Raw genomic sequence first — 22,625 nt, 5'->3', positions numbered from 1 at the left:
TGGGTTGTCTACTCTTTTTCAACTTTTTCAGAAGCTTTAAAAACAATATCAAGGTTTGTGATGCTACAACTAGGTCTAGAATTTGGTTTGCAATGGAAGTCAGAACATTTTTCTCACCGGAAGGTTTCCTTCTGCTTTAATGCCATCTAGGTTAGGCAGTAAATTTAATTATACTGCATATTTCTAGGTTCTAAGACTTCTGCACTTACATGAGCGACAGTATGACTGAATATATAAGTACTATAGACACCACGAATACACCAAAGTGTTTGAAAAATTATAGCACAGTGAGGTTGAGGAAGGCTACAACAAAGGTGTCAAACTCAACCACTAAAAGGGCCATATTAAAAAATCTCAGCCAATCGGTGGGTCAGCTGTTTTTTACTTTTGCCATGACCTGAACGTGCCATTGTTTATTCAAAATATGCCAAAACTGCAAAAGCAAAATAGGCATTAAATACTTATTGAAAAATAATTCTAAATAAAAATAAATTGTTTTAGATTAAAATAGGTTTTTTTTTTTTAAAACTGCCTATTTGCTTGAACTAGAAACCAGACATCTTTTCTTTTTGTGCAACCGCTGGCCAGAGATTGCTGTTGTCAGAATGCACAGTATGTCACAGTGCATACTGGGGACTGTAGTGCATCTCAGGATGAAACGAGCTAATAATAATAGAGAATTAAAATAATTTGTGGGCCGAACAGGACTGCCGTGGGTCTTGTGTTTGACACATAGGGGCTACAACATGGACTAAAAGTAGGAGGAGTCCTACTTTGAAATGACAAACAGAGAAAGGTAAAACTGAACGGCGTAATTCAGAGACAAATTTACTGCTAAAAGAGGACTGCTGAGCCTACTGGTAAGTACCTGTTTTCTGAAATCAAATGAGTGATATATTACTCTCCAATAAATTATGCTTATTTTGATTTGTTAGTGAAAGTTCAACAACGTAATATATTAACCCTTTTTGATATGAGCTTCAACCTAAAAGGCATAGCTATGTAAGACATCACAGAAATTTTAACATTTTGATGTTACAAAAAGCATAAAGCACCTTTTGTTCATGGTTAGATGCTGGGTACACCCAACTAAAGTGCAATAAATGGAAGATGCTAAATGCACTCATTGGGCATGTGTGACCACAATACATAGCGTTAACATAGTGTCAAAAGTCAAGTTGAACTTTGTTAATTTGTATTTATTTTAAAATTATATATTGTCATAGGCAAAAACAAGTTTATGTATAGAATTTATTTTGTGTTTTATTCAGACATGACTTGGGCTCTGTACCCTTGTTTTATTGGTGATAAAACAAGGGGTTAGGATTAAGGTTTCAGTTAACAAGGTTGTTGCTACTAGTTACTAGTTAAAATCTTGTTAAACACGAGTGTTACAAGCCAGGTCCATGAGGTGCTTCACAATTAAAAAATGTTTATTTTTTTGAAAAACAAAATCTAGATCGTTGAACAGATTAAGTTCATAAAATGATTATATAGTCAGTGGAACATACCAATACAGTTAATATATATATCAGTGAAATACAATGCAAGTTAAGACTACTCTTGATAAGTAAATATAGACTTTGATGACTAGAATGCCATTAATACTATTGATGAAATATAAGTGAATACAGTGTGATATTTGTATAATAGCATCATTAGAAGTACAGAAAAAGCTATAGCATAAAAACACTGACAGAAGGAGCCAGACAAATGTTTATTGGTAATGTATTCCAGAAAGTCCACAAAAAAATATTGAGCATTAAAATGTCAGAAATTTGTTGCAAATACAAATAGTTAAATCAAAATTATTTTTTCAAAAAAAATTCTACTCATTTTTGCTCATTCGGGTATGAATTTATTACTATTTTGCTGATACATTTTTTGCTTCTGGAATCGCTCTTTTGCTTCTGATTGTTTTCTTTTGTTACTGACTTTTGGCACTTCTTAACAGGGGACATGTTTTAGAAGAGGGCATTCCCCTGTGCTTTCTATTGGTCAACTGATTTGGAGTAACAGGTCTTCTGAACATGTAGCCATGCCCACTCCGAGAGCCACAATATTCGTTGTACAGCGTTAGCTGGCTGTAGCGACAGGCTAGTAACTACAAAAGTATGTTAGCTTGCGCACATTTATCTCAGTTAAGAATGCAGTCTTGACAGGAAACACAGAAGTAATCCTGGAGTAATCATTTATATTAAAATACACTTTAGGCCAAAACTTTATAACAACACTTGACAATGTCTTGGGTATCAAGCGATGCATTTCTAACTATTTTGTGTAATACTGTATTGGGATATAGCTTTTAGAGCCATTAAAAGGCACATTTCACATCGAACCACTCAATGATTTTGTTTACATCTAAACCATTTAATGATTAAGTAATTTTGCAAAATCAGTGGAGTTCCCTTTTAAATTCTGAGGTGCACAGCCACGCACTGCGACAGGTCGGAGGTGCCGCAACTGAGTCATTTTTGGCAGTTGCACCCTTGTGCCATTACCAATGCGTCATGTGTAAACATAGCTTTAGGGTCTGGCTACTGGGCCACGGGTTCTTTCTTCTGTTGCCACAGCTCTCTTTTTACTATCAAAATAATTAATACGAATATGAATTATGGGCTCATACAACCACTGAGTCTTTTGTGGTAAACAAAAAATGCCTGCCTCATCCTTGCTTAAGCTGTTAGAGTGAGTTTTGAGACTCTTCATACATAGCAACTTCATTCCTACAAAGCAACGAGTGACAAATCTCACAAGGGGGAAAGCAAGAACATGTGAATATTTTATAGAACTATTCTACTATTGTACTTTATTCCCACGCATCCTGCTAAGAGTAACGTTAACGTCATTCTCAATCAGCAACTGTGCGGGGTGATGCTGAAATCTATTGAACCATTGTAGTTTGACCTTTTTTATTGAGTGTTATAAAGTTTATTACTGCCTCACTCACTGTGGTATGCTACTGAATGATTTTCTGACATGGTTTACTACGTCACCTGTTAGTATCCAATTTTATCAGTCAGCCTTTACCTAGTTTATTACAGTTCAACAGTTACCATGGTCAAAATACATGAAACTGGAACTGTTTCTCCTTTTTATTTCATAGATAAAAACATTGGATATTTTAGTGATATTTTGACCACCAAATTGGAAATGTCCACGGTTTTCATTTCAGAAATGTGGTCACCTTATCACCGCTGACAGTGGAAAAAGAAGATTTTGCCATAATTACTCATTGGGGAACCCTGGAGCCCTGGACCCATGTGCCCACTGAATGACCCAGGCCTGGTCACGCTTAAAGACCGATCTATGACCCAGTTGGCTGCATTTGACTTAACTCAGAAGTAGGAACTCTGCACAGTAGAACATAGTAGAAGTAGTAGTTACCCCACATTTAGGTTCACAGCTGCTATATCTCTTATGGATCAGCATCTAACTGAAAAATATGATTAGAAAGGTATATTTCAATTTATAAGTCCACTGCATTGTTAATACTGATGGGTGTACTGCTTGTGCACACTGCCCACAGCCCTCAGGGATCCAGTTTTACTTGTCCCTTTTCTAAGCCCAGCATTTCCTTCCTGGTGTCAAGCATGGCCCCAGCCACCATAAGGAAATCAAACCCGAGTATGCACACATCCTGTATAGGAACAAGCTATAACTTGTACTTTTGGCTCAGGCCCCCCACCATAACCAGGAGCCCCCTCCTCCATTTACATTTGCGTTTACAACATTTAGCAGATGCTCTTATCCAGAGCGACTTACCAAAAGTGTTTTGTCTACCTAGAGAAAGTATCTTTACTAGTGACAAATAGGTTAGAGAGAAAGCTAGTCCTGAGCTCAGATATTGCTAGAAACAAAAGCCCATGTTGATACCTAGAAAAAAAGGAACAGAATTAAACAGCGCATTGCAATACATTTCAACAAATGCAGTACATACAGTGCTTTGAAAAGAGATGTGTCTTGAGTCTGCGTTTAAATGTCCTCTGCTGTTCGGACAGCCAGTGGGAGTTCATTCCACCACCTGGGTGCCAGGACAGAGAAAAGTCTTGATGCTTGTCTTCCACGCATCTTGAAGGATGGCGGGTCAAGCCAAGCTGTACTTGAAGCTCGAAGGGCTCGAGGTACAGTTCAAGTTTTGACCATTGCCATCAGGTAGGGAGGGGCTGGTCCGTTTTTGGCTTTGTAGGCAAGCATCATCACGTGCAGCTACAGGAAGCCAGTGAAGGGAGCGCAACAGTGGAGTGACGTGACTGAACTTAGGAAAATTGAAGACAAGCTGTGCTGCTGCATTCTGGATGGGTTGCTGAGGCTTGATGGCCTGCATAGGAAGACCAGCCAAGAGCAAGTTGCAGTAGTCAAGCCTTGAGATGACAAGAGACTGAACTAGCACCTGGGTGGCCTCTCCACTGAGAAAGGGTCGAATCCTCCGGATTTTGTGCAGGAGAAACCTGCATGACCGAGTTAGGTTTGCGATATGAGCTGAGAATGATAACTGGCCATCCAGAATCACAACAAGACTTCTTGCATCCTCAGACGGAACAATCAGAGTTCTCAAATGAGATGGCAAGATCATGATGAGGACTTGTAGTTGCAGGGATTGGGCTTCAGGTGGTGAGCTGCCATCCATTAAGAGATGTCAGACATTCCTGTTGACGTATGTCATTGTGGGGTGAGAGTACGCTGGTGTCCCTCTGTTTAACTGCCGCTTCTCCCCATGTCCTAATTGTGTCCTTCGTGTTGCTTTGTGTGTCTTTTGTGTTGACTAACTGAGCTTTAATTTTGCTATGCCTGGCTGCTTATACTGTGTGTGATGTGGTAAGGCGAGGCCTACCCCAACGAATACCATCTGAGTGACTGGGATTTCTTAGTGATTGTGCTAGCAAAATCCTCAACATTAAAAGACTTTTGAGCCATAGACTCAATCAAGCGACTGACCTTCTTTACAATTCTAACTGCACAAGACCTAACAACATCCTGTGTGTCGGTGATGTGTGACTGTGTTTCAGTACTTGTGCGTTCTGATGAGCCAAGAGCATTTGAAATTGTGTCTGTAATGACTGACTGGTCTGAATCATAATCCGGACCCTCTACACCAGCATTATGTGTGAGACGGTCCTTCTCATTGTCATCTCTTTGAATACTAGACTCATCATCTTCTGGACTAGGATTATCATCTTTAACACCATCAACAGATGACATCAAACTCTCTGCATCTTCAGAATCTGACATCCAGGCAGTACTATTCTCTGGATTTTCGTGCTCTGAGGTCTCCAACGAGTCCAGAATGCAAAACTCGTTCTCTGGACATCCATCACTGAACTGGTCATCACTTGTCATTACATATATCTACAGGCAGAAAACTAACATCCAAAATCAAATTGCGATGAACAACTTTGTGATTTCCTTCACCATCTGTCAATTTGTATACATTGGTCTGAGGATTTCTGTCTTCCACAGTGTAGACTGTCGGGTCCCATTTATCAGCAAGTTTTCTCTTTCCTCTTTCTCCCTTGTTCGCAATGAGTACTCTGTCCCCTACGTTAAGGTGTGTTCCCTTGACCCTTCTGTTATAACCTTCAGCTTGTCTATGTTGTTCTTTGGCTGCATGCTTTTTGTGCGATACCAGCCGCTTCATCAAGATACGACGTTTTCACATAACTTCCGTGGTCGACAACTACAGGATCACGCAGTACCTGCTTGAACATTACATCAACAGGGAGTCTTGGAATTCGACCAAACATAAGCTGAAATGGGGCATACCCTCTCGTTTCATGTACAGTCACACTGTATGCAAACGTCAGCGTTTGAATCTGCTCAGGCCACTTATGCTTTTCCTGAAGAGGGAGAGTTCATAGCATATTACCAAGCGTGTGGTTGAACCTCTCAGTCCCCCCGTTGCCCATGGGGTGATATGCTGTAGTGCGTGACTTGGAGACTCCTGATAAGTTCGAAAGCTCTGCTATGAGTGCACTCTCGAAATTGGCGCCCTGATCGGTGTGAATTCTTTGGAGAAGCCCATACACACAAAAGACACGATCCCATAACTTCTTGGCGACTTGTTTTGCAGTCTGGTTTGAACATGGAAATGCGTGAGCCAGCTTCGTAAAATGGTCTGTAATGGCAAGCACACCCACGGAACGTTGTTTTCTGTCCTCAGCACTCCAGAAATCTAAACACACTAACTCCATAGGGGCAGTAGTCCTAATGCTTTCTAATGGTGCTCTCGCGGATGGCTCAGGTGTTTTGGCCAAAATACATCATTGGCAACGCCTCACATACTCTCTGACATCATGCTCCATTTTGGGCCAGAAAAAAGCGTTGGTGTTGTTGACTTCTGCTGTCAGGCGTTGGTTTTTTGAAGCAAACAGGAGTGGAGACTTGAGGAAAATGAAGTTTATTGAACGCGCGTCTTCCTAACCAAACAAGTCTAAAGTAGCTTACACACTGACAAACTTATAGTCACGAAATGTACACCACACCCTCAGTTGTCTCTTTGTCTCAACGAACCCCCGGAAGCCCCCACGGAATGGACAACTGCCTGTACCTTTGTAATTATAATAGAGGTGTTGAGGCCCACACTAGGAACCAGGATGGGTCCGAGATATCACCATCAGCAAATGGCATTGCTAGATTGGGGGGCTATAGGTAACCAGATGTGAGATAGGCTAACCATTGGGGGTCGTTAAATGACAAAGGACGGCTCTCCACAGCCCCCACACATCACCCAAGAGAAACATACAAAATGCAAACGAGATTAATGCAAAAAGGCAAGGGAAAAAACAGGGAAAAGGTTTAAGAGAAGTTACAAAGTTAATAAGGAACAAATAAAGTAAAATGAAATAAAATAATATTTAACAGCGTGCAGGATAGAGCGTCCTTGCCTGTCCTTGGTGACCAGCAATATCATGTACCCCATGCACAGCTTTCTCCCATAGACTTGCAGGTAAACAAACTGATGTCTTTTCTGCCCACTAAGAGGGTCTTTCCTGACTCTGTAGAGAGCACCATCATGGACTCTCAACCTGTCCCACTGCTTAAGAAGTACGGGGGTTTTCGAGTCCAATCTGCTCCTCTCCCGTTTTGAAGGCCGTCTTCTCTGATTGAAAAATGGCATGATCTTTGAAATGGTGGGGTCCAGCTCTTGGCTGTTTTGTAGTTCCTCCAAGCTAATAACTGAAAGCTCACCATGGTCAGAAGGTGTGAAACTCTCAAGAGACTGGATAACTTGTGATGCTCTCAGCTCTGTTGTATCCCACAGTTCATGTGTGTTCAAGCAAGCTTTGATGGTCATGCTGTCACAAGGAGAATCTAAGGGCTTGGGCAGGGAAGCAGTTCACAGGCATTGTACCTTGAGACGGAAAGTGTCTTGAATTCCATCCTCATCCACCCCTTCGGCTTCTTCAAGCAAGTGGTTGTAAGCTTCATCAATAAGTCTATGACTGACTGTCTTTGTGAATGGATCCCTGCTCAGAGCATCAGCTGCAGTGTTCTTGCAACCAGGTATGTGCTTGAGATCAAATGTGTATGGTGCAAGCTTGGATACCCATCGCTGTTCGCAAGCGTCTAACTTGGGCTTGGTCATTATATATGTCAGTGGATTGTTGTCAGTCCATACTGTAAAGAAATGACCCTTTAACCAATGACTAAACTTCTCACATACACTCCACTTGAGCGCCAAAAACTCAAGACAATGTGCTGGATAACGTTTCTGAGATTTAGTCAAGGACTTACTTGCGAACGCGATGGGGCAGGCTTTCTCTTCACCAGCCGGCACTTGGGATAAGACAGTTCCAAGACCGTCCAAGGAAGCATCAATTGACAAGACAAAGGGGCGTGAGAAATCTGGGTGTGCAAGGGCCACACTGTACAAAAGGTTCTCCTTCAGACTGGAGAGAGCAGCATCACATTCAGGAGTCCAGTCAGTAGGTTGTAGGTGGCGGAAGGTCCCCGCCTTTGTGTTTGTTTTGACTTTGCCTCTCCTTTTCTGTCCAGCAGTGAGTGCAAAAAGTGGCCTAGCTATAACAGAACAATTGGAGATGAAGTGTTGGTAATAGAATACCATACCAAGAAAGGACTTGATCCTTTTCACTGAAGGTGTGCATCCATCCTCTTCCATAAGATCAGCCCTTGACATCCTTGTGATGACCTCGACCTTTGCTGGATCCAGTGAAACCCCATTACTATCTATGAGATGGCCAAGAAACTTGACAGATTCACGCATCAAATGACATTTCTTTGGACTGAGCTTAAGATTATGAAGCCGCAACTGCTGGAATACAATTTCCAGTCTCTTCAGTGCTTCCTCACTTGGGGCAAATACTAACAGATCATCAAGAGAGCACAGTAAGCTACTAAAGTTAAGGTAACCAAAGATGCTTAGCATCATGCGCATAAATGAAGCTGGGCTGTTGGAGAATCCTTGTGGCATACGGTTGTATTCATGTAGCCCTAGTGGAGTTGTAAATGCAGTGTACTTTGTCTTCTTCAGCCATGGGTATGTTGTAGAAACCTGAAGTCAGGTCCATGGTACTGAAAAAGGCATTTCCACCTAGTGCTGCCAAACAGTCTGCTTGGTGTGGAAGTGGATGTGCATCTTTGATGGTTCTAGCATTTAACCGCCTAAAATCAGTGCAAATTCTTAGACTGCCATCTTTCTTCCACACTAAGACTAGAGGAGAAGCGTACTCACTGACTGACTTACGAATAATGCCTTGTTCTTCTATTTCTGATAGTACTTGCCGCAGTTTCTGATAATGAGCAGGAGGCACACGGCGATAGGGGAGTTGAAACGGTCGATCGTCTGTGAGTCTGATGCGGTGGACAAATCCTTTGGTTTCTCCACAGTCTAAAGAGTGTTTGGAAAAGATGTCATGGTACTTCTCAAGCAGCTGGACCAGTTTTTCTTTACCTACAAAGTCCACGGAGCAAGGGTCGAAATCAAGATCACCAAGCCCAACATCCTGCAGTCTTTGTTTGAGATCTAAAAGACCAGTTGTTGGAGTCTGCTGGAATGGTGAAGTCACTTCAGCCTCGCTCACTCCCTGGAAAATCTCAAAATCCTCCACAGCTGAACACGGTGACACATCAGCTAATTTGGTGTTTCTTCTAAGAGTGACAGGCTGGTCAGAAAAGTTAGTGACCTTCATGGGGATCCATCTGTCACTCCACAGTGGAGTAACAATACGTCCAACCATAATGTGGCGTGGCATGGCCCTGGAAGATGTGGGTTCAACAACAACTGTGCTCCCTGGGGACATGGGAACATTGCTTGGTAGTTTTCCCCAAAGCAGGTGTTCTTTCTTTCCCAAGAGTTTGACTGAGTGTTGGAGTTTAACAGTTCCCACTTCGCTGGGTAACTCATCACCTCTCCATCAGCATGTGTTTGCCATAAGGTCTAGAAACTGCTTACACTCAACAGATGCCTGTAGAGCACTGTTGGAAATGAGACGCCAATAATCATCACTGACTTTCATTCGATGAATGAGGAATTTGATCACATTTGTGCCTAATACAAGTTCATCCTTTTGTCCTGGCACAACAAGAACAGACACAATGTAGCTCTCCCCATACACCTTTAACTCTGCCTCGTACATGCATTTAGGTCTGGTCAGTTTACCCCCACATTGAACTAAGACTATCTCCTGAGACAAAGGTTTAGGTTCTGATAGTGCTTTTTCATTCAGCATTCTTGCCTCTGCCTCCTCGCTTAAGGTGCATGCCATGGATCCGGAATCAAGCATCCCCTGTACTTGAAATCTGTTATTCACACTAACTGGTGCATAAAACAATTCGTCAAAAGGCTCAATTCTTTGTATATTCTGCACTATAACTTTGGCACCTACGGGTGCTTGAGTGCATGCATTCTGAAAACACTGTTCAAGATCAGTGAGGGGTTGTTCATCCTTGCCCACACCTTTCCCTCCTGGGTGCAGGCTGCCTAGTTTAAAGGCTGTGTCTCTTGAGATGATGATGGGGAAGATCGATTAAGTCCAACATTAGTGCAGTTTCTTCTGACACCGGGCTGAAAACAAATCAGACACAGACGCTGTTGTCTACAATGAGCAAGAGTGGAGTGCTCATTAGATCTGCAGACCTTACATCTTTTTGCTATTGGCTGGGTTGAAGTGGGGTGCTTGGCTGCAATCTGGCTATTTTGTGTTAGGGCACGATCAAGAAGACTTACAAGGGCTTTCATACAGTTGTCCTCAACCAGTGGGGAAGATACAGCAGCAGCTTCAGTCCGTACAAGAGGTTCTGTTGGGCAATTGCTTGGCACCATGACAGTTGGTTCAGGGGTCTGCACATGAACAGTCGCATGTTTCACATGACTGGGCCGTTTAGGCTTGGCTGGTGTCTGTTCTCTCAATTCAGGCTGATAACGGTCAAGGTGTTCTTGTATCTCGCTCACTGTCCATTTACTTGGTGCCTTGAACTTGAAAACAGCAGAGAGAGCAGGATCAGGACAGTACTTAACAAACATCATGGCTACTTCATGGCACGGGTCCTCAATTTGCCGGCCTAGCCTCCTCAAGCCTTCCTCTGCTGCATCAACAGCCTTGTTTAGACGGACCCAGTACTCAATAGGATTTTCCCCTGCTGCTGGTACTGTACCATAAAAGTCAGCTAAAGGCATACATGAGTATTTGATCTCACTAAAGTGTTGCTTTAACACATCAAAATTTACTTTTGGATTAGCAGTAGGCCTCAAAGAAGAATTACTGCGAAGGGTTATCCTTACTATGTCCTTGGCTCTGCCCATTAATTTAGAAAGTATCTCTTGAGACTGCTCTGACACTGGTATGGCTCGCTTTCTTAAATGTGTTTGCAATACCTCCTCCCATTCATGTATAGTGAACTTGTCTGATTCATCTCCACGAAAGACTGGGGGTTCTCTCATATCAGATTGCATGACTAACCTTACACCTGACAAATTGAGTGAATGTGTCTCCGAAGATCCACTGAAGACTGATCTGGAGCAACAGGATCTGGGTCACGGCACCATTGTAACCGGTGTCTGCATGCATGTGCGGCTCAACTGCACCCTCTACACTCCAAAACCCTCTGCGTTGTGTTACCGGTGTAAAAGAGGAAGACTGGACACGCTCTGCCATACGACTGGGAATTTATTCTCTCGCTCTCTTTCACTGTATACAAAATGAGAGTGGCAAAAGCACAGCACTGAATGAATTCTCCGTCTCTCTCACGTACACATGCTATCCTCTCAGATTACAAAATATGTAAAATAATACAGCTTATAAAATGAAATATTTCATGACATATACTATAGATAGACAAACAGTAATAGCAGCAAATATACTATAATAAAAATACACATTTATATTTTAAGATGAAATCTTGTACAACCCATTATTCTTTTCTTATGTAAAGAAAAAAAAAAGAAATGAATACCCTAATAAAACATGTAGTTTTATAAAACACTAAACTTCACAAAACAAAGAAAATGCTAAAAATAAACAGCACAACAGCATATATTGGCATTTGGAGAGTTACTGTACCTGTATACAAAATGAGAGTGGCAAAAGCACAGCACTGAATGAATTCTCTGTCTCTCTCACGTACACATGCTGTGAGAAAAAAGATGCCATTTAAGCCTAAATGGTAGCTGTACATTCATTGGTAAAAAGTGCTACACTCGATAAAACACTCTCATACGCTCAATACAAGTCACAAAATCAAAGCTGTTTTGCTTTTAGTAACATTAAACATCTTACCTGAGCATCTGAATGCATGAAAAGTGCTTTGAACAACTTTAAAAACAACTTTCTACAGACAGCTCTAAAAACACCTACGTATCCTCTCAGTTTTTGCTGCGAACTGAGGATACGGAACAGTCCAACGCCAATAACATCGCCAATCGAGCTCCGCTATTTCAAAATAAACGTTTGCTACAAGCATGACTTCAAACAAATTGTCCCTGATATAAAATCAACCAAAAAAACATAGATAAATAAAGAAGATAATAAACAAAGAATATTTACCAAAATAATAGACAAAAGTAGAGAAGGATTTTATTTGAAATAAAAAAATAAATCTTCTTTCACATCTGCTACATTAGCTTGGAGATTGAAGGGCAAACGTATTTGCTTACAGTAGGGATCATGCAAAAAATCCCCCTATAAGGTCATTTTGGGTAGAGATGTACCAGTTTTAATTGACATTTTAACCGAAAAACAAAGCAAAGCCGAGGTCTTGGTTACTACAAGGCAAAGTGCTAAAAGGGAAAGGCAAAGCAATGTAGAAGCCTTAAAAGAATTACCTTTTAGTGAAACATCCAAACAAAAGAAAACTAAAAGGGAGAGAAGGCAAGCCAAGGTGCAAGGCACCAAAATCAGTGAAAGTCTCCCAAACCGATAGTGGAGGAACCATTTTCGAGGATAGCGATTGATATTGTGCGACCGTTGCCACGCAGCCGCTCTGGCAATAGATACATACTCACAATATGTGATTCTGCCACGCGCTATCCTGAAGCCTTTCCATTAAGAAAGGTAAAAACAAGGCAATTGGTTAACGCTCTCATCCAGTTTATCTCCAGAGTAGGAGTGCCTAGAGAGATTTTAACAGACCAAGGTACCAATTTCACTTCAAAGCAGCTGAGGGAAGTTTATAACCTGGTGGGCATTAAAGGCATCCGGCATCTTCTTGGGGTTTAACATCTTCACACTGTGACTTATCTGCTCCAACTCTGCCGCCTTCTCGCCCTGCTGTGCCTGCTAGCATTGCAGCTGTTTAGTTCCAGCACCACGGCTATCGCACAGCCATCCCGCTCCAACTCGGCTGTGCCGTACCTGCCAACCTCATAGCTGAGCCTGACTCTTGCACCGTGGTTATCCTGCACCAACCTCGCTGAGCCTGCTTGTTAGCACTGCGGCTACCCTGCTCCAATCCTGCTCAGCCGGGCGACTAGCACCGCGGCTATCCTGCTCCATCTCCCCTGAGGTTGTCCTGCTTGCACCGCGGCTATCCTGCTCCACTTCCCCTGAGGCTGACTGTTAACACTGTGGTTATAAGCACCGCGGCTATCCTGCTTCACTTACCCCGCGGCTTTCCTGCTCCTCTTCCCCTCGAGGCTGACTGTGCCGGGCTGCCGTACCTGCCATCATCATTACTGAGCCTGACTGTTGGACCGCGGCTATCCTGCACCAACCCTGCAGAGCCTGCCTGTTAGCGCTGCGGCTATCCTGCTCCAGTCTTGCAGAGCCGGGCGACTAGCACCGCGGCTAAACTGCTCCATCTCCCCTGAGGTTGTTTGCTTGCACCACGGCTATCCTGCTCCACTTCATCCCAGGCTGATTGTCAACACTGCGTCTAGCCTGCTTCACTTCCCCCGAGGCTGACTGTTAGGCCTGCGGCTATCCTGCTTCACTTCACCCAAAGCTGATTGTTCCGGGCTGCCATACCTGCCAACCTCATTTGCTGAGCCTGACTGTTGCACTGCGGCTAGTCTGCTCCTCTTCTCCTGAGGCTGACTGTCACGCCGTGGCTATCCTGCTCCGCTACCGTGGAGCCTGACTGTTAGCATTGCGGCTAGCCTGTTCCACTTCCCCGGAGCCTGACTGTTAGCCCCACAGCTATCCTGCTCTTACCCTGCTCAACCGGACTGTTAGCACTGTGTCTATTCTGCTCTAAACCTGTGGCATCCCAGCTATCCTGCTCCAACTCCGATATGCTTGGACACTAGCCCTGACTGAACTGGCTCATCCTCTGGTCTGTCAATGCATCTATTAAACGCTCTGATATTATTGCTAGCTAGTCCAGTTATCCCTGGTTTAGTTTGTCCCTACCCGTCTCTGGAACCGCCGTTTTGGTCACACCATCTGTCTTACACTGCTACTGAACTGCATAAATATAGTCACTCCTATCGTCTCCCCAAAATGCGTGCAGTAGCGGCCAGTAGAGCTGGTATACATGTCGCTGTCGACGACATTATGTTCATCGTGTTTTGAGATTAAATCGCAATAGATCTGTGCATTACTCTGATCATTATTGCATTGCTGATTTACCGCCCACCAAAACCTAATGGTTCTTTTTTCTCTTAATTATCAGAGCTACTCACTCGTGCTAGCTCAGCTTCCTCCCGCTTGTTGCTACTCGGTGACTGTAATATTCATATTAATGTTCCTACTAGTAAATATGTGACTGATTTTCTGTCTCTCCTTGAATGTTTGCTCTTCCGTTTACATTATGAGACCATACGCTTATTCTGTTTGCAGTCCCTGCTACTGTAACTCATCAGTCAGTGAAAAGACTTTTCTCTTTTCGTAGTATTAAATCTGTTGACCCTCGCTCTCTTATCCAGCCTATTTCTAGGGCTTTTCCACTCCACTGTGCCCCTTTCTCCTGAGGAACATGCTACAATGCTGAATATGTCTCTCTCTGAGTCCCTCAAAGCAGTAGCCCCTATGAAAACCAAAGCCGATTCTTTTACCACTTCTGCACCTTGGTACACTATTGAACTTTGCACCATGAAGTAGGCTTGTCGTCGACTTGGAAGGCTGTATAAAAAATCTAAACTTACAGTGCATGCTGATGCTTATAAGGAGAGTTTCTGTGCTTAGAGAGATGCACTATGCACTGCTAAATCTAGCTATCTTTCTAGTCTTTTTAACAAGCCGAACTCAAACTCCTGCCATCTATTTTCAACCGTCTCTAAGCTTTTCAAACCTCCAGTAGGCATTGTGGCAACTCTGTACCTCATTCTTACATTTCTTTGTAAGTAAAATATCTAAAATCAACAACTCTCTTATGGCCTCCTCCCCTAAAATGTTCTTTTGATCTCCTTCAAACACCCAGCCCTTAGACTCACCCTGCTTCCCTGCCTTCAACCGTGTTACTCTTGTTAGTCTGTTGTTAGTGAAATCATTACAAATTCTAGTAGTACAATCTGCTCCCTTGACCCCCTCCCCACACCACTATGATTAACCGGTCATTATCTTCTGGCCATGTTCCCTCAGTGTACAAAATTGCTGCAGTTACTCCAGTCCTTAAAAAACCTGGCCTTGACCAATGTAACTTTAATAACTTTCGTCCTATCTCAAATCTTCCATTCTTGTCGAAAGTCCTTGAGTGTGCTGTCGCAATGCAGATCAAAGATTACTTGGAAACAAATAATTTTCTAGATCCCTTCCAGTCTGGTTTTCGGCCACATCATGGCACTAAAACAGCTCTGGTCAAAGTTGTTAATGATCTCCTGGTGACAGCTGATGCTGGTACCATTAGCATTCTTGTGCTACTCAATTTAAGCGCTGCATTTCACACAGTTAACCATTCCATCCTCCTCTCTAGACTGAGTGAGCTGGGTATTGTAGGCTCTGCTCTTGACTGGTTCACTTCCTATCTAACAGATCATAAACAGTTTGTTACTCTCTCTGGGCATCATTCCTCCACTTCCACTGTCACTTAAGGGGTCCCGCAAGGTTCTTTACCTGGCCCATTATTATTCATTATTAACGTGCTCCCTCTTGGCAAGATTATTTGATATTTTAACCTTGACTTTAATTGCTATGCGGATGACACTCAGATTTATCTTCGGAAATTCACCCACTAACCCCCGTCTTGGCAATTTGGAATTGTGCCTCTCAGAAATCAGGAACTAGATGAAACATAACTCTCTAATGCTGAACAGTGATAAGACTGGACACATTCTCATTGGTTCTAGATCTGCGCTCAATAAAACTGGCCCCCTCACTCTCTCAGTTGATGATGTTTTGTCTCCCTCCTCTATGGTCCGTAATCTGGGTGTCATCCTCGACTCTTCACTCAAACCTGACTCTTATGTCAGCTCCCTTGTTGAAACCTCTTTCTTTTACTTATGCAATGAAGCAAAAATCTGAGCATCTCTCAGCATCAGCTGCTGAAACTCTCATTCATGCTTTCATTTCTGCTGCTCGTCTCCTCACTTACACTCGATCACATCACCACATTACACCAGTTCTCCAAAATTTCCATTGGCTTCCCATAAACTATCGTATTCAGTTCAAGATCCTTCTTCTCGCCTACAAAGCTCTCAACAATCTTGCTCCTTTCTTTTTCTCTGATCTTCTCCAACCCAAAAGCCTACGCGCACACTCCATTCTAATTCTCTAATTCTCCGTCCTCATTTAAATCCAACCTTAAAACACATCTGTCTTGCATACAATCTTCCCCTATCTTAAACTATTATAGCTCATATTAGTTTGTAATCTGTGCTGTGAATATGCATCTCTGTGTCTGCTGTGTCATCTGTTTGTATGTTGTTATGTATTTGTTTCTTGTGCCACTAATTGTAATCTGTAAGCGTCTTTGGGTCCTTGAAAAGCGCTATACAAATGTCATGTATTATTATTATTATTGTTATTATTATACCGAGATGGGGGAGGGGGGGGAGGGGGGGGGGAGGGAGGGAGGGACACGCAGCAGCAACAACAAGAGACTGAGGAGCTGGAAAGCTCCTTATTGAGGATAAAGCCACTGAAGAGTGGCCAGCTTAGGTTCTTTGTATTGTTCGGTTTGTCTGTTTTTGATTAAAGAGATGGCTGCTGCAACCCTAAACCCTGCCTCCAGCGTCCTCCTTGAGCCCGGGGTAGCACATGCCGTGCTACACAGTGATAAGAGAAGCTTCTCCCTCCCAAGTTGACTTAACTGCCAGTGACTGCTTGAGTCGGGTGGTCGTGGTTTTCCAGTTGGCAGGTATGCTGCTCTAGGGGTGGGGAAGCACACCTGGACATAGGAAAGACACTGACAAGTCAGTGTCAAAGAGGGCAGTGAGCTGTTTCGTGTTTTGTGGCCAATCTTTCTTTAGAAGATAGTGCGACAGAACAATATATAACTTTGTACCCAAAGAATTTTTAATCAAACATATGGCAGAAGTCTCTGTTTTAATCAGCTGGTTAAATTATAGTCCTTGTTAGCCAACCATAGGCTACAAATGCGGCAGATATATCTATCTGTGTAAATCACACAACCACCTTGTTATGTTGTTGAGTGGGCAACAGCCAATGTACTGTGTCGGTACGGTGTCATAATTTACTGAAATCAGCTTGGGGGTCTCTGATGTTCTGCTTTCCTTTTTTAAAATTAATATTACAAATATCGCTTGTATATATGTATGACACAGTGAACTGGATTATGTCAGCCAGATGATAAAAACAGCAGACGGGGCCTAGTTTGGAAATGTAGCGTTAGCTAGCATTAACGATGGCTTTTAGCTAGCTAGCTTGATTCTGCAGTCCTTCACAACTCACGTAGCATATTAGCAGGGGAGCTGATAGCCAAATGATATATCCACCTCAAATGCTCACTTTGTAGAAGATATCCCTGCATCGCATCAAATGGAAATCTCTGTCCAGCCTCACTTTTAGCCGCTATTCTCAGTTTATGAAATGAAGCCAAAGTCAGCTTCTTTTCTGACGTTTTCGTTCCACCTAAAACTGTGCTGCTGTTATATTTGGGTGCATGGAGGCGCCAGAATGTAAATGCAGCACTGTTTAACTTGGATCGGAAAATTTGAAAAAGTAGCTGGCGAGAAGCTAAGTTGAGCCTCATTTTTATCAACCAGATTGATAAACCGGAAAACCTGGCCATGTATTTGATTCTCATGAGACACTAAGCATCACAACTGGCTATATTTCTCTTCTAGCTATAAACTAGCTATAATGTAATATATGTAACTATAAACTCTAAGGCTGGCATGTTTTTAGATAGCACCTTTTCCACTGAGCGTGCGGTTGGCCCCACCCTGACAGTATAATTGACAGATTGGGAAGACCATGAAAATAAAAATGCGGTCGAATACATTTTTAAAGGCATTCGACACAGAATGATCGCAGAAGGTGAGAATTTGTAATTCCTAAGCGGAAAGGTGCTGTTTCTGATTTACATGTGAATTTTGCCATCCTTTTAGCTTGGTGTTCTTTTTGATAATGTAATTTAAGGGCATTATTAGAGAGTAAAAAGGCATTTAAGATAAATTACATTTTAATTATCATTCTGACACAATTATTGCATAAATCACATTCAGCATAAATATGCAGATTTGGATATACGTTTTAATTTAAATAAAGATGTTATTGAAAATTAAAAATGCAGTATTCTATTTGAATGTTCATTTTGAGCCCACCATTGCATATATTAGTGGTAAATTTAAATGCAAACATATAAAAACATTGCTATTTTACATATTGCATTTTAATTTTAATACTGATATGCTTCTATATTAGAAACATTAAATGCTTCGGAAGACTGGTTCCTATCACTACTGTTGTGAAAAAATTCTGACTTGGTAAGTTTCTCTAGAATGGCTACATCTTAATGACCGAATATGCAGTGTTTTGGAAATCAATGAAATTCACCTTTAAGCCTAACGAAAATGCCAGTTCCCTGAAAAGAGTGATATATTTATGTCTATTTACGACATATTATCTCTAAAGCGATAAAATGAAGCATTTTTAGCAATGCTTTGAAGAAGAAAAGTTCGGGCTCGACAGAGGTTTGTCCTTATAGGGGAGCCGTAGAGGGAGGCGGTTGCCCGGGTGATGGGGGAGCTGTGGAAGACTTTGGCGTTTGTTTACCTCCTTATGCTTTCCTAATGTAAGTTCTGATTCTAAAACTGAACACAAACAGCGCTATGAGCTATGAGCGAAGAGCAATGTCGTCTCTTATTTTTAATAGTGGTGTTTATTTGAAGTAGTTAGTTTTGTCCATAGTCGTAGTTAACGTCAGGAAGCTGGTAACGGTATAACTAGTTCAGGGTATAGGATTGGGTAACGTGAAAAATCCGTATGCGGTTAACGTTAGTAACTTTGCTGTTGATCAGATTTGCGCTGTACTACTGATAACGTATTTTAGTGAAGGATAAACCAATCCCACGACCTTAATTCAGAGTTTTGGAAGAGCCAAACTCCCCTACCTTCAAAAGCTAACGTTAAGCTCTAGGTGGGGTTTCTATAGTTAGGTAGGTAGCTAACGGTTAGCTAGCTAACTTATTTGTGAATGCAGTATTTGTAATTCTAATAAAGAAGCAACCAAAGCTAACTAAGCGTTCAGAGTTAGCTAGCTAGGTTACTGTTCTTAATCTGAAAACCAAACAAAGAATTAAATCAGTCCACTTTTGTCTCGTATCTTTACTAGCTAGCGGTTCTTGTTTGGGTAGTGCTACGTTTAGAGGCAGTTGAGATTAAAACCACCTCATGATTCAGTCTGACGGTAGATAGAAGTTAACACTTCTGATATATAAAACTGCTCTAAAAGCTAGATTTTGGGCTGTTTCAGTGTCGGAATAACCGACTTGATTTAAATGTTAAAATGTATTAGTGTCTAATAATTTGTAGTCAACGCTTCTAAAAGTAGTGTGGGTCAGTTTGCCGGACAGAGATTAAGGCTAGTCCTGGACGACACAGCATTCGAATGAAGATTCAACATTGAAAAGAAAATATACGTTTGTCCATATCTAGGCTACTACTTTAACAACAATGCATAGATGTGACAGCAGAGAACATATGCTGCAAACCATTTAATACATTTCAGTTTTCAACTTAATTTTGCAGGGAGGTAAGGTTTTTGAAAAAATCGTTTCCATAATGAAACCATTTCTGCTTTCGTAGTGCATACCATTATTGAATACACATTAATATTAATATTTTATTATTGATTTTATTTCTCTAAAAATGTTTCTGAGATTTGCCCTGTTAACCTATATCACTCCTAAAAAGCTGCTATATATATATATATATATATGTATGTATATGTATGTGTGTGTGTGTGTGTATATAAATATATATATATATATATATATATATATATATATATATGTATATATATATATATATATAATATATGTATATATATAATGTCTGTATGTATATATGTATATAAGATAAGATAAGATAATCCTTTATTAATCCCACAACGGGGAAATTTGCGGTGTTACAGCAGCACAGAAGACAGAGCAGCAGGAAATATACAAACAATATATAAAATAGAATAAACAATAAAAGTATAAAGATATATATGTATATGTACAAAGATTACAAGAAAAATATACAAAGTATTAAATTTAAATTTAGAAATGTAGAAATATGTATGTGTGTGTATGGGTATATGTATGTATTAGAGAGAGAGGTTGATGTCATTTGTAATGGGTGAAGCCAGGGGCTCCTTTAAAGACTTAAGCATTGCAGAGTCCATACCATAACAATATTTGGCCTTAGTGATATTAAGTAAATGAATTATCCTTAGTACATCATTCTCAAAAATATTACTTATACTAAACAGGGGTTTGGAGGCATCTATAAGTACTCTGTCATCTGTAGTGGCAAAACTCAGTTTGATAAAGTGTCTGTTAAAAGCTTCAGCGGTTTATACTGGATCTTGTAATGTACTATCATTCAGTTTCAACTGTAATTGTTTTGATGATCCACTGTGCATAACACCAACTAACGTTTTAATGTTCTCCTAAAATTGTTTAGTATTCCCTGTAGCATCATGAATAATATAAAGAATATAAATAATTATATTATAATAATAAATATAAAGAATTTGCTTTGTTTTTCTGAATTCTTTAGTAACCGTAGTATGTTGCATTGTACATTTCTATTTATCAACATACAATTGAGAGTTTAGATAATTTTTTAATATTTGATCCCTTAACTTCATCAATTTCAGAAAATTTCCTTTGATGTTTTTTTCCTTAAGAGCTTCTTTATGAAGTTTTGTCTTATGCCCTGAATTTTACTAATAAATGTGCTGAAAATAACTAGGTTAACTTTTAAATACTCAGAGGGTTTGGTAGTTAACTTAAATCTTTTATTTGAGATCTTTCTAGTTAGTTGTAATGGATAATATTAACAAAATACTGACAAAAATGCCTGATAAACAAAAATACAAATGTTTACTAAAGAAATCACAAAAGGCATTTTTATGTACTCAAGAAGACTTAAAAGTACCAGGATTAGTAATGGTATTGTAATACTAACCTTGTTTCTGGCCTCATTATCCTGGTTAGTTATATTAGCCTTAATTAATAGTTGATAGTGTTTAAAAAAAAGCTGCATACCATTAAGCCAGCCCAAAGTAGTTTATTTTTTTACTGTAGCTTTACCTCAGTGTTAGTAACATAGGCATTGTAGAGAAATATGATAATAAAAAGTAGGTTAATCAGCATAATGCAGTGATGTTGACGTATTAAAATGCCATATTGAACAATTTTGTATTTAAACAATGAAAATATGAAGTTAGATAAATAGATTCCATTAACTGGAAAATCAGGCTGTATAACCTGTCTCTAAAGAGAAGTTAGTAAGTGGTTGCTTACTATTCTTGTTCACACAAGAGCATTAGTGAAGTCGGGCACTAGTTGAGGTTGGCCTCTTTGCAGGCCAATGAAGTTCTTTCACATAAACTGAGCATAGCATTTAGCATTTCTTAACGGACCTCTCTTTGTACACAGGGGCATTGTCATTCTAAAAATTTGGAAGTGCAAAACTGTAGAACGTTTTGTATGCTGTATCATTAAGATTCTCATTCAGTGGAACTGGCCCAGACCAAACCATTATCGTTTCTCCACAAAACATTATGGTTGGCACCTTGAATTGGGGCAGATTGCTTGTCATCTGCAAAACCCAAATTCATCCTTTAGACTGCCATTGTGATGTATGAAGTGTGAGTCCAGTCGCACTGTGCTTTAAATCCCTCCAGTCGATGCACGGTGATCTTAGGCTGGTCAGTGGCTGCTCATTCAGGGAACCCCTTCCTGTGAAGCTCCTGAAAAGCAAGTTTTTGCTCATGTTGCTTTCAGAGGCAGATTAGAAATATAGGAGCTATATTATAGAAACTACCTATCTTTAGTCTGACAAATTCAAGATTTCACAAATTCTTATTACAGAAGCAAATTGTAACTAAATTTAGGAATTTTATCTCATAGAATATTTTTTGCAATTAATGTACAAATTTGTAAGTTAGTTAGCTTGTCAGCTCCCGATGTTAAAAATATACAATGTCAAAACATAACTAAAGTGCAATGAACTGAAAATATTATGCCCCCTGCTGTTTAAGGGGGAGTCCTGCACTTGGGGTTTCGGTTTCCATTTACCAAGGCTTTAGCAAGCATGTCATTCCTCCTAATATTCAGTCACATATTCAGCTTGCTCTCTCCATTATTTACTGCCATCGCTGCAATATTTTATTTGGTAAGTTTTTATTTGCACACCTGGCACGTCACTATTTGCATGAGCCAAGACTTAAAACTTACGACAATATCAAACATAGTTGATTTTATTGCAGCGTCAAGGCGAGAAAAAGACAGACCTAAAACAGCCATCCTGACCATCTCACACTAAACGATCGAGAGGATGCCAGTGCGACGCAACTTTAACAAGACTCTCATGATTTTAATTCCGACACTGGAAATTTGTGTCGTTATAAGGTATAAGGCCGGCAATACACATATACAATGCACAGAAGCAACGCTTGTAGTTGCCCTGGGAAGCTCCAGGAGGACAGAAATTTGACAAACCAGTTATTTTAAAAAGGTGGCATCCTATGACTGTGACATGTTCAAAGTCACTGAGCTCTTCATTCTGACCCATTCTGCAGCCAGTGTTTGTCTGTGTAGATTGCATGAATGAATG

General features: G+C 40.8%; 1 protein-coding gene across 1 annotated transcript in view; it reads left to right on the top strand.

Annotated features, from left to right (window-relative positions):
- Positions 1–18,507: 18,507 nt before the first annotated feature.
- nphp3 (nephronophthisis 3) overlaps positions 18,508–22,625 on the top strand; it is a 98,324-nt gene continuing 94,206 nt past the window's right edge. The window contains exon 1 of the mRNA XM_036564688.1: positions 18,508–18,588. The gene's annotated coding sequence lies outside the window, so the exon portion shown is untranslated. The remainder of the gene's footprint in view (positions 18,589–22,625) is intronic.

This window comes from Colossoma macropomum, unplaced genomic scaffold, assembly GCF_904425465.1.
Source record: "Colossoma macropomum unplaced genomic scaffold, Colossoma_macropomum, whole genome shotgun sequence".
Taxonomy (NCBI): Eukaryota; Metazoa; Chordata; class Actinopteri; order Characiformes; family Serrasalmidae; genus Colossoma; species Colossoma macropomum.
The sequence above is the reverse complement of the archived record's forward strand: the minus strand, read 5'-3'. Positions and strand labels throughout refer to the sequence as shown.